Raw genomic sequence first — 21,154 nt, forward strand, 5'->3', positions numbered from 1 at the left:
GCCATTCCTGACAAGAGCACCTTAAGCATGTCAGGGAGGTCCTGGGTAGACTGAAAAGAGCAGGATTGACTGTTGAGCTCAGTAAGTGTCAAGTGGGTATATTAGAGGTCTCCTGCCTGGGACATAGAGTGGGGAGTCATAAGATTAGGCCAGATCCTGCCAAAGTGGAAGGTATTCAGGCATGGCTTTCCCCTGTTACCAAAACTCTGGTGAGGACATTCTTGGGGACAGTGGGTGTACTATGGAAAGTTTGTTCCCAATTATAGTACAATAGCTGCTCCCCTCACAGACCTCACATGGAAAAACAGGCCAGATAAGGTAGTGTGGACCCCTGCCTGCAAACAGACATTGCAAATTTTTAAAGGAGCTTTAGGTGAACCCCCTGTGTTAGCCAGTCCAGATTACAGCGAATAATTTGTTGTGCAGATGGATGCTTCAAACAATTGGGTGAGGGATGTACTTAGCCAAGTTTCCTCAGAGGGAGAAGAGCAGCCAGTTGTATATCTCAGCTGTAGACTCCAATCCAGGGAGGAATGTTATGCAGCTTAGAAAAAGTATGTCTAGCCATAGTATGGGCACTGCAGAAATTTCAACCTTATCTGTATGGAAATAAATTCACTGTGGTTACAGACCACAATCCCTTAACATGGCTATATAGAGTCAGCCAGCAGAATGCCAAGTTATCATGGTGGAGCCTAGTGTTGCAGGCATATGACATGACAGTACAGCACCATAGTGGGGTCATCAAAGTCAATGCAGATGGACTCTCAAGACAGGGTATGGGTGAATGTGTTCCCATACAGGCCCATTTCTCTCAAGTAATGTTTCTTCAGGGTCACTTGAAAAACTAGCTTGAGTCTTCAAAGGGGGGAGATATGATGATGTAAGGTGCTGCCAACTATACCAGGGAGAATAGGGCAGTGCATGTGTAACATATGCCAGCATAGTTGGTTGGAATTTTGTAAATAATTTTGTGTCATTTGACTATCAGACTGACTTGTGCACATACTTGTCTTAAAAATGTATCAACAGTGTTATTACAACTGATTAAATGTGTATGTTTATTCAAAGAATTCTGGAAGGGAAGTTTCTGAAAATATTCTATACATAATGCAACAGATCTTAGCAAAGCTCTGAATGTGTATTGTACCAAAGTCAGGTGATCAAATGTGATGTCCCTCTATAACCAGTACTTAGAGGATGGAACTCTCATAGCAGTTTTGTTGTTTTCTTTGGAACCTGATATAAAGATCTATGACAGTTATCGCAGTCAGTTGTTAGTTGAGTTCAGTTCAGTTAGTTGGAAGCTCATCACCTTGGCTTCTGGAAGTAAGCATCTCAGCATCTAGTCTTGCCTTGCTGTATTAATTAAGTAGACTAGGGAACAGTTATTGTTTAGACAGTCGGGAAATACAGTGAGATTAGTTCAGTATTGGTTTTCTGCATTTCTTTGAATCTGTCCAACTGTGTTATTTTTATTTCTTCTGTGATTGAAACTCTAGTGATTATTATACTTAGGTTTTTAATATTCTCATGTTTTCTATTTTATTATTTATTATTAAATATTTTTATACCTTTCATTGTGGCTGGCCTTTTATAGAAAGCTTTTAACATCTGGACAGTACTTGGGATTATTGTAGTGACACTGTGGCCACTCCAAAAAACCTTGCTGCTTTGGTTACACTCTACCATTTATATTAGTATTGATTTTACTCGGTATAATTGGATACCCTTGTAAGAGCATGAGAGAGTGGTTGACTGGTGGCAGCATGGTTACCTTATAGTCTGGGCAGAGGGGGTATAGTTAGTAAATCTGAACCAGCCTTTCCCAGGAGTAGCATGTGTGTGTGTGTGTGTGTGTGTGTGTGTGTGTGTGTGTGTGTGTGTGTGTGTGTGTGTGTGTGTGTGTGTGTGTGTGTGTATGTGTGCAAAAATCAAATACCCAGGTGTCGGTGTGTCAGCTACTTGGAACTGGGACACAGCGCTCCAAAGTAATCTTGTTAGGGATCTGAGGAGACAGAGATTCTAGTCCCAAGTTTGGAGTGTGTTCCCTGTGTGCTCTTGGGGAAATCATGCTTGATGCAGAGAGCTGCATATGAAAAATACTATGTAAATCCATTCCTGCTCTTCATGGCCATCTGTCACCAGTGTCAGTGGTGAGGATTGAGGCTCCTTAATTACTGGCCTGGAGTAGAGAGGCTGTCACACCTTCTACTATCCCCTTTATTTTCTCTCCCTGTTCTTCCATCTTCTAACTACTTGTCTCATCTACCCTCTAAACATTCCTGAAATTTATAGCTCTGTTCCCTTTCTTTTTTTTCTATTCTCCCTACTAACCTCCTATCAGGTAAACATAACACCCATCAACTTAACCACCCACACTAAACCACCCACTATTTAATACTGATAAACACAACCCAGTCACACCTCCTACTGATCTTTTTAATCTTCCTAACTTTCACATATACAAATACAAGCTCCTTAACACCCACCACTATCATCACCTAACAAAGTTCAAACACTCTATTCAATACACTCTGCCTTCTCTAACCAATTACTTAAAAAAAATCTCCTTATGTGAACACATTCATCCTAACCCCGGCTGTGATGTCTCCTCCAAATTTTATTCTAACGCCTTTCCCTCCACATACAGTCATACCATTCCATCAACTAAGAACCTAACTATTATTTTTATTAACATATACAGTCTAATTAATAATATCTGTGAATTTCACTCTTGGGTTGCTCTCTATTCTCCCAACATAGTAACTCTTACAGAAATCTGGTTTAAACCCCACATTACTGCAATCTGAAATACTTCCACCTGGCTATAATATTATCCTGTCTCACAGATTACACACATAAAAAAAAAAAACTAGTGGTGTTGCAATGCTATATTCAAACCATCTTATCTTCTCCTCATTGTACATACCCCCCAAACTTTCATCCTGCTGAAATTATAACTGTCAACTGCAAACTAAACAGCCATAAAAAGCTATGCATTATAGGTAAATATATTCCTCCAGGGAAAAACGTTCCCATTCTTGAAAATTTTCTCTCCTGGACCACCAATTCTACTTCCAATGAAACTATAATTCGTGGTGATGTCAATATCAACTGGCATACCTAAACACTGACTTTCCTTCCTCAAGTATTAATCTTCATGGCTACACTCAAGTAATCTCCTCCTATATAATTCAAACTGCCAGCAAACGACAACAGAAAACAACAGCACCGGTGAGCTGGATCACCAAAACGGATGCACAATAAATGAAATCCGAATATAAAAAGTAACAAACTTCTTTAATGAGCCGTGGTTATACAACAAACACTGAGCGCTTTCATCCACTACATGTGGACTTCTTCAGAATGCCATTTTACACAATATACAAAGTATTTAAAAACTTTTTGGCACCAAACTCTGCCTTGTTACCATTTGTAATTTAAAGTAACACTCCTTCTAAATAAAAACATATATGCTTAGTAAGGCTGTTTGACCTGAACTTGTAAAATCTGAAAACATAAAAACATACTTAAAATGTCTTGTTTCATAATCCTTGTATCTATATATAATATGTTCATAAATAAAATATACAAATATATCTAAGGTGTATATAAATTAACACACTATGTAAATTCCTAATATAGATGTTATGCACCACTATAAAATAATACTGTGTGTTAATTCACTATATACTGCTTTGGTACAGAAGCTTACTATACATAGTTATTGGCGATCATAATAAATAATTGATACTAACGCAATTCTAATATTGGTTTAATAGATATGAAGTCATTAAGTCCTGGTGTCCTTCCTGCATCTGTTATAATTTGCCATATTGTCTCTTTCTTATTCAGTAATGCTCTAAAATTACCCCCTCTCAAATCCAATTTTAATTGGTCTATAATACCAAATTTGAAGCAGTGAGTTTCTCTCCTATCAAAAATATGCCTACTTAATGCATTGTTCATATCCTTTGTCCTTATACAGTACAAATGATCATAAATATGCTTTTTAAATTGGTGTTCTGTTTTTCCTATATAAAAAACAGCACATGACATGCATTTGGCTAAATATATAATGTTTTTGGTGTTACAATTTCCCCTGTTTAAACCTTATAGTAGTCCTGTTAACATTGTCCAATATCAAACTTCTTGTCTCCAATATGGCATGGCATTGGTTACAAGAACCACATTTTTTTGTATGTCTGTCTGTACTATTGTGAGTAGTAGTTGACTGTCCTATTTTCAACTTCTTTTTTAAATTGTGTCCAGTTTTATATACAAAAATAGGGGTATCTCCCACAATAATACCAAGGTCTCCATCCACCATTAACATATTCCAATTTCTTCTTAATATAATTTTGATACTTTCTACGTATGGAGAAAATTCTAATATACAGGCTCTACCAAACTTAGATGTATCTGCATGTGCTGTACTATTTTTGTTTTTGTTGGATTCTCTTCCTAATAGTGGGGGATATTTTTTACCCCATTCATTCTTTACATATCTGGAGATATTGTCTAACATATTACTGGGGTATCCCCGAGCTTTAAAAAGTTGACATATATAATCAATTTCTCTCTCCATTTCCTTATACTCAGATGTCATGTGGGCTGCTTGTATACATTGCCCCTTGAGAATATTTGTCATCGTACCCCTTGGATGACAACTAGTGAATTCCAAATAACTATTGGAAAATGAATTTTTCCGGTGTATATTAGATTTAAATCCTGTATCTGTAGTAGAGATGTATGTGTCCATATATGCAATTCCTTTGTCATTACAATTATATGTAAATTTCAAGAATTAATTTGATATATTCAAAAATTCCATAAATGGGGCTACACTGTCACTGTCACCTGCCCATAAAACAAACATGTCATCTAAAAATCTTGAATAATAAATGATGTTTGCAATTACATGTAAGACAGATGCATTTATGGTTAAAGACAATCTCATCAAAAGAATGAGTTAAATATGGTCATGATGTAAGCCAACATTGGAATATAATAGTTCCTTTGTAGTTAATCAGTGCCCAACTCCAAAAACATGACTCTGTCCAATGACGATTCATAAAGAGGATTCCATCTATCCATGATTCTAGCTATATGGACAGATGCACTAGACTCAGTGTATTTGCTTTCTACTATAGAGATTTTTTGGGGGAAAGGTGAAACAATGTGTGCTTTATTAAACCTTCTTTTGTCTGTTCCCATTAGGGGTCACCACAGCAGATCATTTGTTTCCATTTTTTCCTGTCCTCTGCATCTAGGTCTGTCACACCAAACACCAGCATGTCCTCTCTCACCACATCCATAAACCTTACCTTAGGGCTTCCTCTTTTCCTCTTACCTGGAAGCTCCATCCTTAGCATCCTATTCCCAGTATACCAAGTATTCCTCCTCAGCACGTCTAAACCAACACAATCTCGCCTCTCTGGCTTTGTCTCCAAACTGTCCAACCTGAGCTGACCCTTTAATATACTGACTCCTAATTCTGTCCACCCTCATCACACCCAATGCAAATCTTAGCATCTTTAACTTTGACACCTCCAGCTCTGACCCCTGCCTTTTTGTCACTGCAACCGTCTCCGACCCATATAACATAGCTGGTCTCACTACCCTCTTGTAGGCCTTCCCTTTCACTGTTACTGGAACCAGTTTGTCACAAATCATTCCTGACACACTTCTCCACCCACTTCACCCTGTCTTTACTCTCTTCTTCACCTCTCTACCACACTCACCATTACTCTGAACTGTTAATCCCAAGTATTTAAACTCATCTATCTTCACCAACTCTGCATTCTCACCATTCCTCTATCCTCCCTCTCATTCACAGATATATATTCTGTCTTAGTCCTGCTGACCTTCATTCCTCTCCTGTATAGAGCATATCTCCACCTCTCCATTGTCTCCTCAACCTGTTCTCTACTCTCACTACAGATCACAATGTCATCCACAAACATCATAGTCCACGGGGACTCCTGTCTGATCTCATCTGTCAACCTGTTCATCACCATTGCAAATAAGAAATGGCTCAGAGCTGATCCTTGATGTAATCCCACCTCCACCTTAAATGTATCCTTCACTCCTACCACGGACCTCACCACTGTCACACTACCCTTGTACATAACCTGTATCACTCTTACATACTTCTCTGTCACTCCAGACTTCCTCATACAATACCACAACTCCTTTCTAGGTACCCTGTCATATGTTTTCACAGGTACAATGCAACTCCTTCTGACCCTCTCTATACTTCTCCATCAACACTCTCACAGCAAACATTAGATATGTAGTGCTCTTTTCTGGCATGAAACCATACTGCTGCTCACTAATCATCACCTCCCTTCTTAACCTAGCTTCCACTACTCTTTCCCATAACTTCATGCAGTGACTGATCAATTGTATCCCTCTGTTCCCTCTGTAGTTACTACAGCTCTGCACATCATCCTCATTCTTAAAAATTGGCACCAAAACACTTCTTCTCCACTCATCAGGCATCCTCTCACTTTCCAAGATTTCATTAAACAATCTGGTTAAAAACTCCACTACCATCTCTCCTAAATACATCCATGCTTCCACAGGTATGTCATCTCAACCAACAGCCTTTCCATTCTTTATTCTCTTCATAGCTATCCTTACTTCCTCCTTGCTAATCCATTGCACTTCCTGATTAACTATCCCCACATCATCCAACCTTTTCTCTCTCTCTCTCTCTCTCATTGTCGTCATTCATCAGCCTCTCAAAGTAATGTTTCCATCTGTTCAACACACACTCCTCGCTTGTATGTTTCCCTCATTATCCTCTATCATCCTTACCTGCTGCATATCTTTCCCAGCTTGGTGTCTCTGTCTAGCTAATTGGTACAGGTCCTTTCCTCCTTCCTTAGTGTCCAGCCTTTCATACAACCCTCCATACTCCTTATCCTTAAACTTTGCCACCTCATGATTTATATTCCAACTCCACCAGGCTTAGATATAATTTCAATTTTAGTATGAATCTGAATAAAATAACTAAGAGAAATAACTTTGTCACCCAAACTATTCACAGAATTTGGAGCAACCACCACTAAAAATAAGAAAATCTGCATCGTTAACAATGTTCAAATCCAACCTGGACACCTGGATGGGCAATAAAACCTTTAATCTATTCTTTAAGGGGGCCATGTTTCTAGACAGCCTTAGGACCTAAACACTGGTTATCAAAATATTAAAACCTTTACTCTTGACTCTATTTCTCCTCTAGCACCTACATTCAATCCTAAAACTTCCTCCTGCAACCTTGAACATCTCTCACAAAACAGTACAATCAGAACACACCTGCAAATGAACTACACTACAAGAATAATGCTTTCTCCACACTTGTTGTCAAAGTGTCTGGTGGCACCATTTTCTGGAAAGTACTGAAATCTGCCTGATATGGCACTACTATGGGAAACAAGTATTTGCTGTAGAATGTTTCCTCATCAAGCATACATTTAAGGCATATTCAATACAATGTGCTGAGGAGCACAATGTCAACAAAGATGACTAATCACAAGCAGATCTACCCCAACCATATTTCCTTCTTGCGGGGCCCTAAATTTTAAAATCTCCTAGTCATTTTAGTTATTTCATGGCAAACTGGAGCTTCTATTGTCATGATACACAACAAGAATACAGCCCCATCATATATGTTAGGTGTGGGATATACTGTACCCAGTCCTACAGCAAGTATGATCTCTCTTTACTGTCATCATCATCATCTTCTTTCGGCTGTTCCCATTAGGGGTCGCCACAACGGATCATCTGTTTCCATTTCTTCCTGTCCTCTGCATCTTGTTCTGTCACACCAACCACCTGCATGTCCTCTCTCACCACATCCATAAACCTTATCTTAGGCCTTCCTCTTTTCCTGTTACCTGGTAGCTTCATCCTTAGCATCTTTTTCCCAATATACTCAGCATCCCTCCTCAGCACATGTCCAAACCAACATAATCTTACGTCTCTGGCTTTGTCTCCAAACCTTCCAACCTGGGCTGACCCTCTAATATACTTATTCCTAATCCTGTCCACCGATGTCACACCCAGTGCAAATCTTAACATATTTCTGCCACATCCAGCTCTAACTCCTGCCTTTTTGTCAATGCCACTGTCTCCAACCCATATAACATAGATGGTCTCACTACCCTCTTGTAGACCTTCCCTTTCACTCTTACTGGTACTCGTCTGTCACAAATCACTCCTGACACTCTTCTCCACACACTCCATCCTTCCTGTACTCTCTTCTTCACTTCTCTTCCACACTCACAATTACGCTGAACTATTGATCCCAAGTATTTAAACTCATCCACCTTAACCACCTCTCCTCCTAGCATCCTCACCCTTCCTCTATCCTCCCTCTCATTCACACACACATATTCTGTCTTAGTCCTGCTGACCTTCATTCCTCTTCTCACTAGAGCATATCTCCATCTCTCCAGGGTCTCCTCCACCTGTGCCTTACTCCCACTACAGATCACAATGTCATCTGCAAACATCATAGTCCATGGGGACTCCTGTCTGATCTCGTCTGTCAACCTCTCCATCACCATTGCAAATAAGAAAGGGCTCAGAGCTGATCCTTGATGTAATCCCACCTCCACCTTAAACGCATCCATCACTCCCAGTGCAGACCTCACCGCTGTCACACTACCCTCATGCATATCCTATACCACTCTTACATACTTCTCTGTCACTCCCGACTTCCTCATACAATACCACAACTCCTCTCTAGGCACCCTGTCATATGCTTTCTCTAAGTCTACAAAAACACAATGCAACTCCTTCTGACCTTCTCTGTACTTCTCCATCAGCACTCTCAGAGCAAACATCACATCTATAGTGCTCTTTCCCAGCATGAAACCATACTGCTGATCACTAACCATCACCTCCCTTCTTAACCTAGCTTCCACTACTCTTTCCCATAACTTCATGCGGTGACTGATCAATTTAATCTCTCTGTAGTTACTACAGCTCTGCACATCACCCTTATTCTTAAAAATCGATACCAAAACACTTTTTCTCCATTCCTCAGGCATCCTCTCACTTTCCAAAATTTCATTAAACAATCTGTTTAAAAACTCCACTGCCATTTCACTTAAACACCTCCATGCTTCAACAGGTATGTCATCTGGACCAACAGCATTTCCATTCTTCATTATTTACATAGCTATCCTTACTTCCTCCTTGCTAATCCATTGGACTTCATGATTCACTATCCCCACATCATCCAACCTTCTCTCCCTCTCATTCTCTTCATTCAGCAACCCCTCAAAGTACTCTTTCCATCTGCTCAACACACTCTCCTCACTTGTAAGTATGTTTCCCTCATTATCCTTTATCACCCTTACCTGCTGCACATCTTTCCTAGCTCGGTCCCTCTGTCTAGCCAATCGGTACAGGTCCTTTTCTCCCTCCTTAGTGTCCAACCTTTCATACAACTCTTCATATGCCTTATCCATAGCCTTCACCACCTCTCTCTTTGCCATGCACCTCATCTCCTTATATTCCTGTCTACTTTCTTCATCTCTCTGACAATCCCACTTCTTCTTTGCCAACCTCTTTCTCTGTATACTCTCCTGTACTTCCTCATTCCACCACCATGTCTCGTTGTCCTTCCTCTGTCCAGATGTCATACCAAGCACCTTTCTAGCCATCTCCCTTACTAGCTCTGCTGTAGTTACCCAGCTATTTGGTAACTCTTCACTGCCACCCAGTGCCTGTCTTAACTCTTCCCTGAACTCCACCTCACAATTACCCTTTTTCAATTTCCACCATTTGATCCTTGGTGCTGCCCTCACACTCCTCTTCCTCTTCTTGATCACCAACATCATCTTACAAACCACCATCCTATGCTGCCTAACTACACTTTCCCCAGTCACCAATTTACAGTCTTCAATCTCCTTCAAACTGGTCATCCTACATAAAATATAAGCCACCTGTGTGCATCTTCCTCCACTCTTGTATGTCACCCTATGTTCCTCCCTCTTGTTAAAATACGTATTCACCACAGCCATGTCCATCCTTTTTACAAAATCCACTACCATCTGACCTTCTGCATTCCTTTGTTTAACACCATACCTACCTATGATCTCTCTTTACTGTATAGAAATTAAAATGTCTGCTTAACACGGTGCAATCCCAAATGTACTTTTACACTTTCTGTACAGCTGATTCCTCCTTTTTAGTTTAATAGACTCACTAAATGCAGTACAAGGCAACAATTTTATATAGCGCCTCATGTAATGTGATAGTGTGTTATTCTTGCATTAAAATGTCAGGTCTAGCACCTACTATAGCTTACCCTGCAGCCATTATCCTGCATTTAGCTTCCTGTTTCTCTAAGAGAGGAGGAACTGAAGTTTATATAGTTATCCATTCTCAAATTAGTTTATATGGCCATCATTTGGTCATAATGATTTTTCCACTGCCAAGTCTTTATGAATATACTAGCATTTAACTCACAGGAGTAACATAACAGCAATACCAATTTATTGTACAAAATTCCAGATTCTGCATATTTTAAAATCCCATGACTGTTAAATAACTGAAATTTCTATCATAAAATAAGTAATTCATTCAGAATTTCTCCAACATGCAGGGTACCAATCTCAGTGCTCACTCCATAACACTCAAATGATTTTATGCTAGTTTAAGAAAACTTGTTCAAACAGAGTATACTACAAGCAATCTGCCAAATAAAAAATACTTAGATATGGAAAGATCATCAAACCATAGTCAAAATGAATATCCACATACAACAGAACCTTAGTCAAACAGAAAAATAAACACAAAAAAATGACTAAAAAACAAAGATAAAAATAAATTTAACAGATGTAATCAAAAAAATACATTCAGCAAGTGTTTTCATTTCGACAGACTTCAGATTGAATACAAAGTAAAAAAAAAACATTTTATAGCATAAAATCACATGATCTCAATAGAATAATTGAATAGTGTCTCACCCTGTTTCTCTTTAAAAGACTTTGAATTTTTCCTTGTCATTTAAACCTGAAGGGTTACATGCATCTAGCCTTATATGCCAGCAGTATTTCCTCCAGTCTAATTCATTCTCTGCATTGAATCTGTTTAAAAAATTATAAACTTGATCAATAACTATAAATGTAAAATCTACCTTGCATTTGCCTTCAAGGTAATGTTTGCTTAATGCATTATTTTTATAACTTCTTTCTATAGAATATACATGCTCATATATTCTGAAATGTAACTCCTTTTGTTCTTCCAATATAGTATGCTGTGCAGGACAAAGAAGACATTAAATATATAGCATTGCAAGAAAAATACTCAGGTACAAAGACTTTTCTATCCTTAATAACCATCTATGTCTTGCCTATATTCAAATACTGGCAATTGTTGAAATTATAACACTTAAACATACCTGTTTTACTTGCTCTTTTAATGAGACCTAACCTAGCTTGAAATTGTCTTTCAAACTTCACCCTCTTTTGCTAACAAATAATGAATCATTTCTAATTATTTTTCTAACTTCCAGAAACTATTCAAAATCTTCCAGTTATCTTTGATAATGTTTTTATATTTTTTTTGTCCAAGGAAGATCTTACCACTATTGCCTTTCCAAACTCCCTTTTGACAACAGGCTGCTTATTAAAAAAAATCCCTTTTCTTTTATAAGTAATTTCTTTCATACTTCTGTCAATAATTTCTTCAGGATATCCTCTTGCTACTAATTTATTAGACAAACTAAAAACTTCTTTATAAAATGCATCTTCATTATCTGTTAACTCATTAACCCTCATCAATTGTCATTTAACCATAGTCTTTAATTTTTCTAGGATGCATAGTATCAAAACTCAAATAATTATTTTGCACATCCTTTTTATATATTTTGCTCTCTGACTTATTCACATTTTTTATAAAACTCAACATCTAAAAAATTCTATTGAGATCATAAAAAAGTGAATTTCAAGTAACTGCACACAGTATTAATAAAATCAACAAAGGCTTTCAAGCCAATTCCCCTCTCCAAATTAAAAAAAAAAATCATCAATAAAGCATTTATACAAAACAATATTTTCAAAAAATTCACTACTAAAAATGTACTCTTTTTCCTACTCAGTCATGAAAACATTTGCATAACTGGGAGCCATGGCTACTCCATTGACTTGCTGGAAAAATGAGGCATTAAATTAAAAAAACTTATATATAACTCAAAACTCTTCTTTTTCTTTCAGCTGTTCCCATTAGGGGTCGCCACAGCAATCTGTTTCCATTTCTTCCTGTCCTCTGCATCTTGCTCTGTCACACCAACCATGTGCATGTTCTCTCTCACCACATCCATAAACCTTATCTTAGGCCTTCCTCTTTTCCTCTTACCTGGCAGCTTCATCCTTATCATCCTTTTCCCAATATACCCAGCATCCCTCCTCAGCACGTCCAAACCAACGCAATCTTGCCTCTCTGGCTTTGTCTCCAACCGTCCAACTTGGCTGACCCTCTAATATACTCATTCCTAATCCTGTCTACCCACGTCACACCCAGTGCAAATCTTAACATCTTTAACTCTGCCACATCCAGCTCTGACTCCTGCCTTTTTGTCAATGCCACTGTCTCCAACCTATATAACACAGCTGGTCTCACTACCCTCTTGTAGATCTTCCCTTTCACTCTTACTGGTACTCATCTGTCACAAATCACTCCTGACACTCTTCTCCACCCACTCCACCATGCCTGTACTCTCTTCTTCACCTCTCTCCCACACGCGCCATTACTCTGAACTGTTGATCCCAAGTATTTAAACTCATCCACCTTCACCAACTCTCACCATTCCTCTGTCCTCCCTCTCATTCACACACATATATTCTTAGTCTTGCTGCCCTTCATTCCTCTCCTCTCTAGAGCATATCTTCACCTCTCCAGGGTCTCCACAACCTGGTCCCTACTCTCACTACAGATCACAATGTCATCTGCAAAGATCATAGTCCATGGGGACTCCTGTCTGATCTCGTCTGTCAACCTGTCCATCACCACTGCAAATAAGAAAGGGCTTAGAGCTGATCCTTGATGTAATCCCACCTCCACCTTAAACGCATCTGTCACACCCACTGCAGATCTCACCACTGTCACACTACCCTTGTACATATCCTGTACCACTCTTACATACTTTTCTGCCACTCCCAACTTCCTCATACAGTACCACAACTCCACTCTAGGCACCCTGTCATATGCTTTCGCTAAGTCCACAAAGACAATGCAACTCCTTCTGACCTACTCTGTAGTTCTCCATCAACACTCTCAGAGCAAACATCGCATCTGTAGTGCTCTTTCCTGGCATGATCACTAATCATCACCTCCCTTCTTAACTTAGCTTCTACTACTCTTTCTTATCATTTCATGCTGTGACTGATCAGTTTTATCCCTCTGTAGTTACTACAGCTCTGCACATCACCCTTATTCTAAAAAATCGGTACCAAAACACTTTTTCTCCACTCCTCAGGCATCCTCTCACTTTCCAAGATTTCATTAAACAATCTGGTTAAAAATTCCACTACCATTTCTCCTAAACACCTCCAACCTTCCACATGTATGTCTCAAAACTACATCCGACATTTCTATCAATAAATACATCAAATGTCTGAAAACCTCAAACTTAGTTCTATTCTAACAGAATCCATTCCTACTTCATTCAGAATCATAGTGTACAATGACCGTATATCCAAGGTAACTAAATAATTAGCATCAATCACAGTCACACTTTGAAGAACCCATCTAAAATTGAATGTCCCAGTTTACTAGTTTCTGCAAATAATCATCCACAAAAATAGCCATAGTTCGAGTCTTACTTGCACTGCTTGTAGCAATTGGTCTTAGGGCTGGATCATCCAAACTCTTATTCCACTGATTTGTGGATTTCTTATCCACAGGACACTTGAAATAACTGTTAGTTGGCCTAGACAGAATTTTGTCAGACTGTTAGTCAACCTTTGCTCCCTTGCTTTTTCTTATTCCTCACATTTTACTCAACTATGTCAGTTGCAGCTAGACTTTTTACAGATGGTGCCATTGCTGCATTTTAGTGCCTAAGATTGCATTTCAAATTCTATCCAACCGCCACTGTTTCAGTTTGCCTTAATGTTAATGACAGTTGCCTTTGAAAGCAAATTTTCCACTTTTCCTAAGGTTTGTTTCACATGCATGCATGTATAGCATAGCTTGCTTCCTGTGGCAATACAGCCCTTTAATCTCCAGGCATCTAAATAATCATACATAATCGCAAATCCATGCCAGATTTAATTAAAGATTTTTACCTAATTTTCTTCTACTTCCAGAAGAATCTTTTGTCAAGGCTACTAATTTTGACAATTGTACTGGAGTGTGTTTGCCTGTCCTTAAGATCTGACTAGAGTCATCTTCAACTGCCCATCCTTTATGTGGTTCTCCTACTTCATAACATGGAATACTATCACCAAGCAATTGTAAATCAGGATTTAGGTGTATTTTGTCTTTTGCATATTTTATATTTTATAGCTAGTGTCTGCTTACAAGGGTAAGCAATCAACAATAACCAGACTATTGACTGGCAGTCTGGAAAATTGCCTCTAGACCAGTAAACAGTTAAAAAAGAAGTTATATACTCACCATAACATTCCATCTGTGTTGCCCATTTTCATTCTTCCTCAACTGAGTTCAAATCCGATCCCTCAGATCCGACTCGGCTGTTGCTAAAGCTCGTGGCAACCAAAAACTCTCAACCTTCTCCCTTACCCATAATGCACCAATTCCAAATACCTCAGATCTTGTTTGCTGACTTTAGTAGAAAAGAAAATATCTACAGTTATATAGGAAGAGATTACACCTGAAGCTCACCATAAAGGACAGTCATGTCCTGTAACTACCCATTCTTCCAGAAGTTTAGACAAGATGGGGGATGAGTGGGGAGTTGAGGATGAATGAAAATGGACAACACAGATGGAATGGTATGGTGAGTATGTAACTTCTTTATCTGATGTTGCCAATGGAAATTGATTGTAGGGTAGACAACTGAGAAGCCATAGATGATTGAACTTCTAAAGAAATGGATCCTGACAGGGTATTTGACAGCTCCCTGATCAAATCCCTCTGAAATCTTGTGAAATGTGCCAAATAACTTAATATCTATGTAGACTTAATATCTATGTTAGCAATGATAGTGACTTTATATTTGTAAACTTTACTAATTGTGATACAACTCTGTTTTTTTCTCTTCAAATTGTACTAACGTACTCTTTTGCTTCATGTACTCATCTTGTATTGTAATAACCTGTTCATAGGTTCACATGTAGGTACTAGGCTATTGGCCCTAGGGCCTATACAAGCCTAGCCAAAAAGGTACCCTGGCTTTCACCACCCAAGAAAATAGTTTTTTAACAAATTGTTGTTTAACAAAGTGTATCTATGGAGCTTTTCTCCCCAGGACTCCATTGAAAACGGGCTCCTTCAGCCCAATTGGACTATCCTGGCAAACAGATTTCAAATAAATAAATAACTCAAGAGACCTTAAAGTGAAGGTCGCTGAAGCATAGACACGGTTCCTGAACCTGGCCATCGACTGAAACTCCCTACTGGGGATGAATAGTGGAACTCTCTTCGGCAAGTTCCTTTTTAGTGGCAGGCATTACATCCATGGCATTAATGGGCACCCCTTTTCCCCACAACTGCTTGTCTACAGGTGGGTCCATAATCTTATCTGGGCTTTGAGATATAGGTTATTTGGTGTTGGGTTTCTTCCATGCCAGCTGCTGAGAGATCAACTCAATGAGCTCATCAGTGGGTGGAGTCACCCAGGAAGTAGACGGGCCAGTAACAAATGCATCTAGGAATATAGACTCCTAAGATGAAGGGTTGCTGGGAGTCCAGCCACCTCTCTGTTTAAAGATTTTGAGGATGTCTCCAAATGAGAAATCTTCAGGAGCTGACCATGGGGACACTAAACCTACATCAAAATCTGCATCTTGTGTGACAGACTCCTCTGGTTAGTCCATGTTCTTCCTCTTGCACATCTGCTTCTTAGGGATCTCCTCAGTGGGATGCTCTGGAGACATATCAGAAAAATAGATCAAGATTCTCTGAGGGGAAGCCTGGGGTCTTGGTAATGGCTGTCCCTGTGAAACAACTTGGTGAGGCTCTGAAGGAAGATGCATCTGCGTTGAATATTTAGGATCTGAGGGGGTTGGATCCATGTGTTCTGCTAACACAGAGAAAATTCCCTTCACAGCATCAAAGGCAGATCACCCCAGAGAAAAGGAAGACCTTGGATCCAAAAAAGCACACTTCTGGACTGCTGTCCTCCCTCACAGTAAGGGCAAAATTCTGGAGGTGGAACCCAGAGCCAAGCTATCCAATGCTGGGGCACCAAGGTGCAGTGATAGGTCCAAAAGGTCAGAGTCAACTGCAACACCTCGGATCTGACAGAGAGACTTTGGCATCAAGATGTCTCTGGATCTGAAAGGATTGGAGCACTCAGAGAAAACTTCTTATCCGATAAGATAATCCTTGAATCAGAGCCAGACAGATACGGATGGCTAGGATCCTGAGACTCTGAGACTGCTGAAGCAGTCAGAGGAGGAACTGGCAGAGGAGGGTGAAACAGTAGACCAGACCTCCTGACCCAGTGGGATAGGAGCAGAAGGGACACCCATCTGACCCTGTGCCGAGAGAATCATCCTCACCAGCCTTTCCACATCTTCTTCTGTAAGACTCCTAGAAGAATGAGCAGACAAAACTGAAGGGGACCTAGGTTTATCCAAAAAAGGGGAAGGTACCTTACATGGTACTGGATCCACCGGAGGTAAATCCCTGGTCCTTGGCAATACAACAAGGGTAGAAGGACTAGTTACAGTCAGATGCAATGAAGTTTGTTCTGGATCCGAGGTAGTTGGATCTGTTTTTGCTTCATGTGACCCAAAGACATCAGATCAGACAGTTTTGGTCTCTTTGGATCCAAGGATGTCAGGTCAGACAATTTTGTCTTCTTTGAATCCGATGATGAAGTGAGACCTCATTTTGATCTTGCTGTAAAAGATTCTGAAGACAAGGATGAAGAAGGCGGCATTGAAGACTCTGATATAGGCTGTTTTGCCTTTAGTTTTGGAGACTTGCCTTCAAATATAGCCTCTCCGAAAGAAGAGGGTACGAGTCCTTTCAAAATTAACTTCTTTTTGCACTGACCAGAACCTTTGGGTTGAACCCATAGCATATCAAGCAGTCCTCCTGCAAATGAACAAGCCCTAAACAACATACACATAATGTGTGAGCATCCGATAATGGGAGCTTATGCCCACACTATGTACACTTCTTAAAGCCTGCAGGCCCTTTTTTCCATATTTCCATATAATACTAGAAAAGGTAGAATAACAGAACAGAAATAGAAAGCTCTATAACTACATGATTAAAACTTTTTTTTTACCAAGGAAAGGATAGACTCTGAAGAGATAGGAAGAGAAGGAACTATCAGCAATGGTAAACAAGACCTACAGTTAATGTAGAAAAGTCAGGGGAAGAAAATACTAACAATAGTATTCCAGCAGTACGTAAAGTATGGAGATAAATAGTTTTAAAGGTAAGGAAAAGACTAATTGCTAACAAGAGAAAGATTTTTATGAGAAAAAAATATATAAACATTTAACTTATCTTAGAAAGCTTGAGTGTAACTGGCAAACGTCTTTCACTGAAAGCGTCGAAAAAGATCTGAGGTATTTGGGGTTGGTGTATTATGGGGAGAAGCTTGAGCGTTTTTGTTTGCCACGAGCTTTAGTAATAGATGAGTTGGATCCAATGGACTGGATCCAAACCCATCAGTTGTGGACAGAATGAAAATTGACATCAGGTCTATTGTTTATATCATCCTAAGTATGACAGCAGCATAAGCAAGACGTGCTGGAAGGGTATGGGGAGAGACTGGTTGACAAATGATTTTCTCAGATCATCTACAGCTATGTTCTCTCCCATGAGAAACAGGTTTCATACAGATTTGTCATTACACATAAAACATGCCCTCCCACTTAGCCTTTCCCATTACTACAGTGTGTGGTATGTGCAAAATCATCTCTCCCGACTTAATAACAAATTCAATGACCAACAATATCCAGACTGCACAACACAGTGCTTTCAAGCAAGTTGGCATGTCTCTTGTTTTTGAATTGCCCATAGCTGAGTAGAATCAAAAGGGTCTGAAATTCTTTGCATAGTTTTGTGTAACCACAGGGCTGTAAAATTCATCTTCACTATGTGAATGTAAATGAAAGGACTTAGAATAATCAAACTGGTGCAATTAGCAGTGCCTGTTTAACCTATTACTTCTGATCCTAAACTGGACCTCTTGGTACTGACTACTGAAAGGGCTCGGTAAATTGTCTTGGAATATCACACATGGTAGTTCTATAGTTATGAGGAACTGTTTGTCACCCCAAGAAATTATGTATATTAAAAGATAACAGGACTTGGTCTATCTCAATTAAAACCACACACACCCCCACACCATTGTTAAGCTACACTGCAGCATTAGTTTTATCAAATGAATTCAGCTAACTGGAATGGGAAGAGAGACTACAGCCTTCTGATTTTCCTGTGTCAAAAGTCGGTATTGCTGCCGGTTGAGACTACATTATGGCATCTAACCTATCTGGCTAAACTCAGTAATTGTTCTGAATATGGTGTGTCTCTATCTCTACAAATGTGACAATCCAAAATTCAAGTAGTTTTGCTTATCTTGAGACCAAACCTTGAGGATATGTTGGCAGATAATTTCTAAGTTCCCAAATATCATCTAGCTTCTCTGAAATGACACTGCTAATGTCACATTGATATAGGAAAGGTGATATGCATTTTCACATCCTGTTATCCACAGCATACCAAGTATGTTACAGCTTACAGCATGATATCCGCTCCCTAAACATCACTCATTGTTAAGACAGAACTACAATTATACTTGCAAAAGAATTCCATAAACCACTATATGCAACTCATAGTAATATACAATTACATATTTCACACCACCCACAATGCAGCTAATGTTCTCCTAGTAGCTGGAAGGCATGAATCAATAATTGACATTAATGCCCCACTCTATCAGTCTTTGCAGTGCCTGTTCCCAGCCAATACAGTGACATGCTTTCAAGGATCACCATCATCTGTACTAGGAACTGCTACCCATCATCTCTCCTCGGCCCTATGCTTTAGAGGTGTTAATTAATTTTGTGATTTGGCCTCTGACCTTGGTGGGGAGGGATAAAGGTGGGAATGGCACTTAGTCTTTTCATGGGGTTGCATAACAAAAACATGACATACCAAAGAACAACAATCAAAAGTGCAGTCAGTAGTGTGTGACTTTAAAGCCTTAAAGGGAGATAAAACTTAAAGACTTAAAATGTATTTTTACTTTTTCTGCATCATGTTTCTGCTTTTCTCTCTCCATGATGTCTCCACTGATATCCTGTTTGGACCCTTGCACTATTTAATGACCGTCCCGCAATTTGAGGCATTTTCCTGAGTTATGACAGGGTTGCTTCATATACTTGTTAAGCATGTATTCTTCCTCTTACAGTCTAAACCTTCACAATGGATGCCACTGCTTTGTTTAATTTATTTGCAAAGTTTTCTCTTTAAATCATGAACTCAAGTTAAGATCATTTGATATGTACATATCAAAGGGAAGGATTCACGAAGCCTCCGTGTAAGAGTTACAAGTCTTACACGGAGGCTGCAGTTAAACGGTATGATGTCAGCATGCCATGCATATTCATGAGGGCATGCTGACTCACACCCAAGGCTAACACGGTCCATGTAAGAAAGTAGGGGGCGTGTCCGCAGGGCGAGTCCTGCAAACGGACACGCCCCCAGAAGAGTAACAGTCCCGAAAGTAAACCCCCACGAGAGAGTCGGCGTAAATGTCAACAAACACAACACAACACATACCCCCACAGACTATAAACATAAAATGTAAAAATGAACATGTTATATATTTTTTATAAGTTTTAAAGATGTTTGCCCGTAATTGCGCTTGTTTGCGCGGGCGTGACCGTCGCTTAGCCACAATTAGCAGTCAGTGGAAAAGCATATAAGATCTAAATATGCAAAGTAAGCCAAGAAGCAATAGCGTAGCGGTAGAGACGTCAGCTGAAGAGAAGGCAGTCACGGTTCGAGCCCCCACAACATCAATTTTTATTTCTAGTGAAATAAGCACGAAACAATTCCCTGACATATATGTACATATATAAAATTATATTTTATGTAAAATGTAATGAAATGGGCCATGTATTTTGAAGAAATGTGAGATAAAAAAAAAAATGTCAGAAGTGCCTATAGCTGAGCTACACTCTAACAAGCTGAGTATATCTGCCCGTAGGTGAGCAGTGGTTTAACAGGTGCAAAATGAGTGCCCAGGGTTGAGCAGTGTTGTAACACACTGAAACTGTGTGCCCATAGCTGAGCTGAGCGTAATATGCGTGCTGACAGCCAAATGACGCGTAAACCAGCATAACCCGTTTGCGCAGAGATGCACAACGCGCCAACAAGCTAACCAGCGGGCAACGTTGATCAAGCTGTATCAAAACTGCCTTTACACAGACACACCTCCTAGCCTGTGTAGACAGTCATAAAATAAAAAAACAATGGCCAGGCTCGAACTCAGGATACCATGCACCATAGTCAAAGTACTGAACCACTAAGCCATGACAGTTGCTCTTAGAAATGCAGTATTAGCATATATATAGAAATGAATGGAAAGAGAAGCATGACAAAGCAGGTTTTGTGAAGCTGATACATTTCCAAAATGGCCAGTCACAGATAAGTGCGGGAAAAACGGCATATATAAGCCCCATAGGCGGGAATACACAGCATAACTGATTGTGGAATCGATTTGCAGTCAGGATGGCAGGTGTAGGAGAGGGTAGTTGCTTCTGAGCACAGAGGTGGGGCGTTAAGGCATCCAAATATATGGTATGGCTCCTCGTCCATGATCATGAGGCCCAACTCATGCAGGGCCAGGTCCTGTGGGGAGCATACAAGGCTGAGGCATGGGGCCAGTTGGCACATGATCTCACCAGTGACACAGGAATACCAAGGACTGGTGAACAGGTCCGTCACCACCATGCGGACCTGAAGAGCCGGAAGC

The sequence above is a fragment of the Protopterus annectens genome, chromosome 15.part0 (assembly GCF_019279795.1).
Source record: "Protopterus annectens isolate FY-2018-M chromosome 15.part0, PAN1.0, whole genome shotgun sequence".
NCBI classification, from domain to species: Eukaryota; Metazoa; Chordata; order Ceratodontiformes; family Protopteridae; genus Protopterus; species Protopterus annectens.